Genomic DNA, 10,100 nt, shown 5'->3' on the forward strand with positions numbered 1-10,100 from the left:
GATTATTAGAGGGAAATTTTCCTTTGGATGACATCTCGAATTTATGGAGTAGTTGGGAGAATTGAACAAAAGTAATATATTTTTTGCTCTCTCCCGATAGATAACATTGACGTAGATAAACGACAAATTGCTTATGTCAAATTCATTAAAAATATATATAAATCATTTTTCAACTATAAATAAATATATTGGAAAAAAATCTAAGGATAATTTATGCCTGTAGAATGGCGGAATGGCCATTTGCAAGTCTGCCGTTCGCCGCTATATTATGTTTCTTGTTTTAAAGGTGTCTCGTGTTCTCTTGGGCCTTGTGATAAGACCAATAATTGAAAATACGTTTAATTGATGCATAATAACTTTAGGGATTCGGTTGTAAGAGAAGACTGTGACCCAAATACAAGAATAGAAAATGCGAAATAAAGAGATAATGGAGTTCTACTAACGAGAATCAAATTCAAAATCTCTTAATTCAGGTCTGTGACTTATGTGACTGCATCAGGCTTTCTTCCTATGAACATCGGATATTTACTATAGTGCCTACGTTTACTTTTTATTTGGGTAAGTTACGTAATTTTATGTACATTTATTTGCCAATATTCGATTTTTCCATGTCAAGCTAGTCATTGAATCAAAATAACAATATTAATTAGAATAGATACATAATAAAGAACGCAAACTGAATTTTATTATAGACAAATCAGTTGATTGGATAAGATTTGACTGGAAAAATTCAACAATTTTTATAAAGCACAAATTATAGTACTTACTTTCTACGCTTCATGCAGCTTAGATAGATACTCCGACCGCATCATTGTTCGACATTTGGAGCTTGGATTCATTGGCGGATTCAAGACCCCAGTGTTAATGGGTGCAAAACTGCAATTAATCTCGTTTGGAGTTATAAAAAGTTAAGGATAGGCTCACGCATTGTATAGATATGTAAGAAAATTAACGAAATATAATTTATTTGATAGAAAATACTTAATTTATTGGGAAATTTTTATTTTTTAAGAAAATTTATAATATTTGATTGCAATTTTATATAATCAAGATTAAAACAATATAAAAATGGAAATAATTTAGAGAGATGAAAGTTATGCAGATGGAGCTGCCATATTTTGCCACTCATAATTTATAGATTACGTACATACGTGGGTATGTATGGAAATTGATAAAATATAACTTATTCAATATATTAATAAAATATAATTTTATTCCATATATTAACTATAAATTCTTTACTTTATCGATTTCTTTTTTTTTTGATTTTTCAATGAGATCTTTTATTTGTCAATGACATATTTTCCGTTTTATTTTTCAATATGTTTCTTGTTGAACTTTGATATAACAATTGGGTGTCATAAATTCTTCAAAGTTAAAATAATAAAAAATATAGAGAACTTAGAGAGCTAAAGATGATTAAAATAGAACTCACATGTTTCGCTTAAAAAAAAAAGTTTTCACTCTTTAATTTTTATATATTTAATAAATAATCTTATCATAAAAATATTAATTTGATGATTCACAATTTTACTGAACTTATAAATGTATCCACAGTCCTATTTGAATTCATGTAAAAATCTTGAAAACAAAGAAATCGATATCATATTTCATAGTAAGACTTATCATTGATTAGTAAGACTTATTATTTCTTTTTTCTAGTGTGAACCTTGATATTCGGACTGACTAATCCAGTTGAGTTGAGTCGGCCATTAAGGAATAAAACTCTCTCAGCGTGAATTTTTTTCATCCACAAAACTTGAACCCGAAACCTTACTTAAAAGAAAAAAGTGCCGAATCGCTTAAATCAATGTATGTTGGTAGTAATACTTATCTTTGATTAGGTGAAATATGTGCAAAATGAAGAAAGACCTAGCTGAGAGAGAGTTCGAACTTTGTTTATATACTTTGCTCCAAAGTTTTGTTCCTTTTCACATTTGAGAGACTGAGAAAAGTAATAAGTATTGAATAAATTTTATCTCATATATATATATATATTTGCAATTTTTCAATATTAAAGGGATTAAACCGAAAAATGATTTGCGACTACTCAATATACTCATACACCTAATGTTCTAAAAAATAAGTGGGGTCTATTGACCCCACTATCATATATACATCCGCCCCTGCTTGGATTCATTGCTGCCCGTGGCACATATCAATCATTAATCAATATATATCACCTGAATCAAGGAAAGGTGGATAAATAGATGGTCAAGGAAAGCACTATACCTAACCTCAAGGGGTTTGGGCTAATGATAAAAATGAGTGAAAGTATTCACCCGATCTCATATTCGAAATCCCTTGAGGCTAGTGGGATCCTCTGGATTTACCTTGTCTTGTGTGCTTAGCCAACGTGCATACGGGGCCATGGAGATTAGTTGGACGAATCTCGAATGTCCCGTGAAATAAAAAAAAAAACAAAAAATAAGTACTGTACCTAGCTTGTGTTTATGTGGAATTTTATTGATTTTTTAATATTATAAGGAGGAAAAAGACAGGAAGAAATTATCAGCTATAGTTGTAGAAATACAATGAAATTCTTAGAAGTTTGTCATTTTTGTTGATTCTGTCATTCGTATTTCATTTTCATTAAATAAGTTCTTTAATGTTTAGTCTGTTATACATTTCAGTCCAAACCGTAACTACCAACCAATGAAAGTTTAGCCCATTTTCCCCTCCTCATTGTTCTCTCTCTTTTTTTCTTTCTTTTTAAAGGGTTTGATATCCCAATCGAGCTAGATGGTAGGCAGGGTTGGGGGTTTCGGCAACAACCTCACCCTTGGGGATGATCACCGGTGCTCGTACCTAACGAGGGGAAACCCAATCCCTTACAGGGCTGGGTGGTGCCTAGGGATGGAGGCTTCGCCAGCAACCATATTAGAGCAATTTAAAGTGTCGGTTCCATATTAGAGGCAAAGGAATTGCACGTTGAAACCGAGTCTCTTTTCATTTTCATTATCATTTTTTTTTGGTGAAAGGGTCTATTTTCTTTTGCGAACTATATATATTTATAGATACTTCTTTTAACTTTTAAGAATCTTGTTATCTTAATATATATGCAGTCTCTAATATCTAAATCTCTCTCTCTCTCTCTCTCAATAAACTAAAACTAGTCCATGTGCAGCATTATCTGCCACGTCTCCCAACATTATTTTTTATTTCAAATACTTTCGCAAAATTTTCATTATTTTTATTTATATTCTTACTAATTTTCTTTTTTTACTAAAAAGTTGGTAAACTATTTTCTTTCTATATTCCGTAATTTTTTAATAAAAATGTAAAATAAAATGGATTAATTGCACCAAAAATCACGAACCTTCACGGTATTCTCAAATCTAACATAAATTTTGTTTTTTCCCACAAAAATACATGAACTTTTGAAAGAACCAAATCTAGCATCCATCCATAAATCCGTCAATTTTAGTGACGTAGCACAGTAACGACGAGGACGTGACAAACATAATCCTCTGTGACAGTTGACGGAGCTTTTTCTTCAATTTATGGGTCCCACTGAACGAATATTTTTATTGGGCCAATATCGGGGCATCCGTTCTCATTATACAGACCACTGATTTACGAGTTCTTGGCAGCTATGTTAAGCTCATCTTTTGCACTATAATTTAAAAACAAGAATCAGCCAAAATCTGAAGAAATGTGTTTAAAAAGTTGCTTGAAATTCGGTTTTTATCATGAAAATAGAAATTTGGACCAATCGCAATATCTCTCAAATGGTTCAACGAAATCCCAAGCTATAAAAGTTTTGTAACTTCTTTACAATATAAGGAATTTGCGCATATGAACTTTTCGGTTCAACTGATGGGTCCCATTAAATGAACAATTTGTTGGGACAACGTCGGGACATTTATTCTCATCACCTGGATTTGGAAGTTCTTGGCGGCTATGGGAAGAATGAAATTGGATGACGAGGTAGTGTGGATTAATTAAATGGAAAACGTAATTTGACTTTGAAAAACGTAGTCAATTGTTTTAGACAGAAGAATGAAATGAATTTTTTTTTTGTTCAGGATTGAAATTAAACAATTAGTTGAAGAACACTGTTGCAAATGCATATACTTAAAAATGAAGAGTTCAATTACCCTTTATTAATTTTTTTTCTTATAATGATTATTTTTTGAAACTTAAAACTAACCATTGAAATATTTTGATTTTTAAGAAGAAAATATCTTTGTTAGAAAATCTAAACAAATATTATAAGAATGATAAAAATGTATGAATATATGAGTCCATAATCCATATGATACACAAGGGATATATAATTTTAAAATATTAATAAATTCTCATATATGAGATTTCCGAAAAAAGAACCACAAATTACTAATTTCTTTAACTTATGGTCTTATAAAAAATAAAGATTTAAAATTTGAAAAATTCCTTTCAAAATGAGTGCGCAAAATAAAACAGAATGTGATAAATTTTATAATCCATTAATATTAAATAAACATGTAGTACATATTAAATAAGACAACTAGATGCAAAATTATTAATATGCTATTGGACATTAGCCTAATTTTACTGAAAATATTATTTTTAACTTGAAATTAATTATTGAAATTTCTCACTATCATTCTTAGTAAGAAAATTTTTGTTTCAAAAATATGTATGAGTACTTTATCAAATACATTAATCAAATTAATTAATAATGTAAAAAAAGGTATAAAAATTAAATGATAAATTAGACAAAAGGATGGAACTAAAGTTCTCTTTTTGTTCAAAATTGAAATTAAACAATTAGTTGAAGAATACTGCTGTAAATGCTTATACTAAAGTAAAGAGGTAATTCATTACCCTTTATTAAAATTTATTTTTTTGTACAAAGATTACTGTTTGAAATTTAAAACTAATTATTGAAATATATTGACTTTTAAGAAGCAAATATTTATTTTTAGAAAATCTAAACAATTATTATAAGAATGATATAGATGTATGAAAATATGAGTCCCTATGATACAAATTTTAATATATAAAATTTCCAATAAAAGATTATCACAAATGACTAATTTCATTAACTTTTGGTCTTATAAAAAATAAACAATTAACATTCGAAAGATTACATTCAAAATAGTGTGCAAAATAAATTAGAATGTGGTAAATTTTGTGATCCATTAATATTAAATAAATTAAAAATATACTATTTTACATTAGCCTAATTTTATTTAAAATAGTATTTTTAACCTCAAACTAATTGTTGAAATTTCTCACTATTATTCTTAGTAAGAAAATTTATGTTTCACAAATATGTATGCATATATTGACTACCTTTTTTGCAATAAATGTTATCAACGCATGCAACAATATACATGAATTTTTCAAAAATAATAAATGATTCTAATAAACAACTATGAAAATATATATTACAATACTTGAAAATAATTGATTAAGCTTATATATAAATTGTCACAACTGACTAATTATATAACTTTACGAGCGTATCAAAAATAAAATTTAACGGATGAAATAAGGGTTTTGCATCATCTATATCTATATTTATATGGGGTTTTTACCTAAAATGGCTAATGGTTTGTCCGTTTTGTCAAATCTATCCTATGTTTTTTTTTGTCAAATCTATCACATTGTTTACTTTTTGTATCAAATCTATCCCGGCGTTATCTTTTCCGTTAACATCTAACAGCCGTGCTGACGTGGCACGTGGAGAGAAAGTAGGCCACACTTGCCACGTAGGCGCCACGTCAGCATGGCCGTTAGATGTCGACGGAAAAGATAACGTCGGGATAGATTTGATGCAAAAAGTAAACCATGTAATAGATTTGACCAAAAAAAGCATAGGATAGATTTGACAAAACGGACAAACCATGAGCCATTTTAGGTAAATACCCCTATTTATGTCTATATCTCTATATAGTAAAACTCAATTGATAGGAAACATGCTTGAGTTAATTCACTTTTAAAAATCAAAAGAAATTAATTTTAATCTTCAAAATTAAAAGATTCCTTAGTACACACACATATATATATGTGAAAATTACATGTAGGATTACAAGTAACTAAAGCTCTTGAGGCAAGATGCCCATGCTCGTTGGAATTCAACATTTCTTATTCTTGAAAGTGCATTCTACTATTGTTGTGCATTTTGCCACCTTGAGATAAATGATTATGATTATACAAATTGCCCTACGTCATTGGAGTGAGAGAAGATTAAGAAGATAAAGAAGTTCTTGGAGGTTTTCTATGACATTATGAACTTGTTTTCTGGAAGTAAGTGTTCACAAATCTATACTTTCCTTTCACTTTCAAAGCATAAACGATGCTCAAGGATTATAGTGATGGGGCAGGTGAAGATTTGAGAGCAATGTCATTGAGGATGCTAGTGAAATTTGAAAAGTACTGATATGAATTTTCCGTCATTTTATCGATAGAGGTGATAGTGGACCCTAGGTATAAAATTCAGTTTGTGAATTGGAGTTACAAAAAGTTATATGGTAGCCAGTATTCGGAATTTCAGACTGTTCGAGGTAAATTATTCTCATTGTATGAAGAATATACATCACATGAGAGGGGGAATCGAATATTTACATCAAAAGAGAAGTTCCCTCTAAATCCTTATCAAGAGTCAATTGAGCTAGATATGTTGGAGGTAAAATTTTTAATGATGTTATGTATTGCTTTGTCGATATTTGTATTTGTACTCGATATATTTTCTTTATCTTGTTGTCATTTGCACTTGAAATATGTTTTCATTGGTCTCTTCCTGTTATTTTAATTTTTTATCAGGAGTTCGATGATTATGATGATGATGAGTATTCAGTATCTTCGAAAAAGTCTGAGCTGGAAAAGTACTTAGATGAGACAAGGATCAGTAGAAAGATGGATCTGAACATTCTTGATTATTACAAGATTAACTCCTAACGATATCTAACAATTGCAAGAATGACTCGTGATATTTTGAGCATTTCCCTATCCACAGTTGCCTCCAAGGCAGCATTCGGTTGTAGAAGTCGTGCTCTCGATCAATGTCGGAGTTCTTTGAAACCTGACCTTGTGGAAGCACTCATATGCTCTCGAGATTGGCTTTAAGGATTAGTCGGTAAGTATGTTTTATTTATACTTTTTAGATCTAATTTCTAAAGTTTTTTTGTTGATCTTTCTCTATTTCGAATGTAGATACTTGTGGGATTTCCATTGATCAACTCACCGAGGATGTGATGAACTTACATATTAGCGAGGAGTCATCAACTCAAGCGTCCAATAATGTAGTTAAGAATTAGTAAGGTTTTTAAAAAGCTAAATTAATATTTCTTTATTTTTTTCTTTAACTTTTATATATTGCAATAACATTTTTACTTACATTAAACATGTATTTTTACGTTCCATTGAAGATGGCATGTGGAGCTAGGTTTTTTCTTTGGCTGAATGAGGGACCATGTTTTACTAATTTAACTATTGTCTTTTGTTATCGAGTGATAAAATTTATGGTGAAGGTCATCAAGTTCGGTTTCTCATTTTGTTACTATGATCTTAGTCAATGAATGTATGTTGTGTGTGGATTGTGTTCCACTTATGAATGTGTTATGCAAGTATCTAATATGTTAGACTGTTATTGTGTTTTAACCCATAGGTATAGATACGTATATCTATTGTGATACGTTTCGATAAATATGTTCAACATGTCATATCTAGGTTGATACAGATATAAACATGTTGTGTTTGTGTTTTCAAAATCTACACTGTATAATAATCGTGTCGTGTATGGATTATGACTTCGATGACACGCATCCATTTAGACATGACCCATATAAACACAACACGACACGAATTGCCAGCCCTACCTTATAGTATTGTAGGATAATCACCATAAAATAATCCCAAGTTTTTGATAGCCGAAAATCATATGAATAGCCTTCCAATGATCGGTATTAGACTTACTTGTAAATCTGGACAATTTGCACACGAAAAATGCGTTGTCGGGTCTAGTGTAATGCATTGCATACATTAGACTTCCTATTGCACTATTGTTATCCAATTGCGCTACTGCCCTACCAAAATTCTTATTGATTTTGAAATTCGGATCATATCGAGTATCGAATCCTTAATATGCAAATGTTTGAACTTCTCTAGGATTTCTCAATATAATGAGATTGATTTAATGCAAAGCCTCTTTTGTGCTTTTGCACATTTATACCTAAAATTGTATCAATCTCGTTGAGATCCTTCATCTTAAATTTTGAGGTTAGATCATCCTTCAACAAATCGTCCACATAAATACAAATAATTATCGTACTTATCGGTGAATTTGGAATAAACACACTTATCAGCACTATTGTGCGAAAATTCATTTGACAAGATTACCAAGTCAGAATTTTCGTGCCACTGTTTATGTGCTTGTTTTAAGCCGTATAATGACTTAATTAATTTGCATACATTTTTTTTTCATTTTCGGGAAGTACAAAACCTTCCAGTTGTTCCATATAAATTTTTTAGATCACCATTCAAAAAGGCCGTCTTAACGTCCATTTGATGCATATGCAAATTGTGGATGGACACAAGTGCCATTAGAAGAATAGATGTCATTCTAGCCACTAGAGTGCATGTGTCGAAATAATCTAAGCCTTCCTTTTGCCTAAATCCTTTGGCCACTAGTCTGGCCTTGAATGTATATGAACTCGAGCGGTTGTGCTTTCGTTTAAACACCCACTTACATCCAATTGGCTCCGATCCTTGAGGAAGATCTACTAGAACTCAAGTATTGTTAAACAATATCGAGTCCAATTCATCACTTATCGCCTCTTTCCAAAATGCCGAATCCCTAGAAACCGTAGCCTCAATAAAAGATTATGGATCACTTTTTACATTTAGCATAATGGGAATCTTCTTAACTACGGAGTCTCTACTTCCCTCAACAAGAAAAGCTAGAGATTGCGAGAAAATGAAATCGGGATCGAAGTCCTTTTTCTTTATTACTTTTTGACTTTTCCTTGGCTCCATAACTTCATCATCATGAAGACGCTTATGAGTTTGATCACTTGAGATCATTGGTTTGGACACTTGTTGTTCCAAATCGGTTGGATCATTGAAAAACTTATTTTTAATAAACACAACTTCTCTTATTTCAACTATCAAATTTGATATTAAATCCAAAATTCAATAAGCCTTAAAATTTTGAGCATATACTATGATACACCCTTAATGGATCTCGGTCCTAACTTGTTCCTCCTTTGATCGGGAATTCTATAATAGGCCAAGCACCCCCACACTTTAAAATAATCCAAGGTCGGTTTTCTACCTTTCCATAACTCATATAAAGAGACCTTGAAACTTCTCGATGACATTCTATTATGTATATGACACACAATCACTAGTGCATCACCCCATAAATTACATGAAGTTTAGCATTCAACAACATCAAGTTAACCATATCCACTAAGGTACGGTTCTTCCTTTCGCTAAATCGTTGTGTTGCGGAGTATACGGTGAAAAACGTTGATATACTACACCTTATTCCTCGCAAAAATATATCAAAATTGGTAGAAAAATTATTCACAACTTTATCACTATAAAGCACTTTGATTTTCTAATCATGTAAATTCTCTCCTTCGGTTATAAAACGTTTAAATATTTCAAAAGCCTCATCTTTAATCCTCATTAGATATACATATGTATACCTAGAATAATCATCTATAAAACTGATAAAATACCCTTTTCTACCTCTTGTAAGAACATCATTTAATTCACAAATATCCAAATGGATTAATTCTAAAACTTGTGAATTTCTTTTACGCTTAGGGAAAGGTTTCTCAGTTTTCAATTAAATACAAATTTCTCATTTATCCACAAGTTCATTATCACTTAGATTAATATAACTATTCTTTTTGCATATATTGAAGAGACTTAAAATTTAAATGTGCTAAACACGCATGCCACAAAGAATATGAATCAATAATATAAGCAGAAGAATAAATTTTATTTACATCAATGCTCAACTTAAACATGCCATAACTAAGATATCCTTTTCTAACATAGGTGTCACCCTTAAGCAAGACAAACTTATCGAATTCTAACACAATCTTGAATCCTTTCTGACATAATAGACTCCCAAACACTAGATTTTTCCTCATGTAGGG

The sequence above is a fragment of the Punica granatum genome, chromosome 8 (genome assembly GCF_007655135.1).
Source record: "Punica granatum isolate Tunisia-2019 chromosome 8, ASM765513v2, whole genome shotgun sequence".
Classification (NCBI taxonomy): domain Eukaryota; kingdom Viridiplantae; phylum Streptophyta; class Magnoliopsida; order Myrtales; family Lythraceae; genus Punica; species Punica granatum.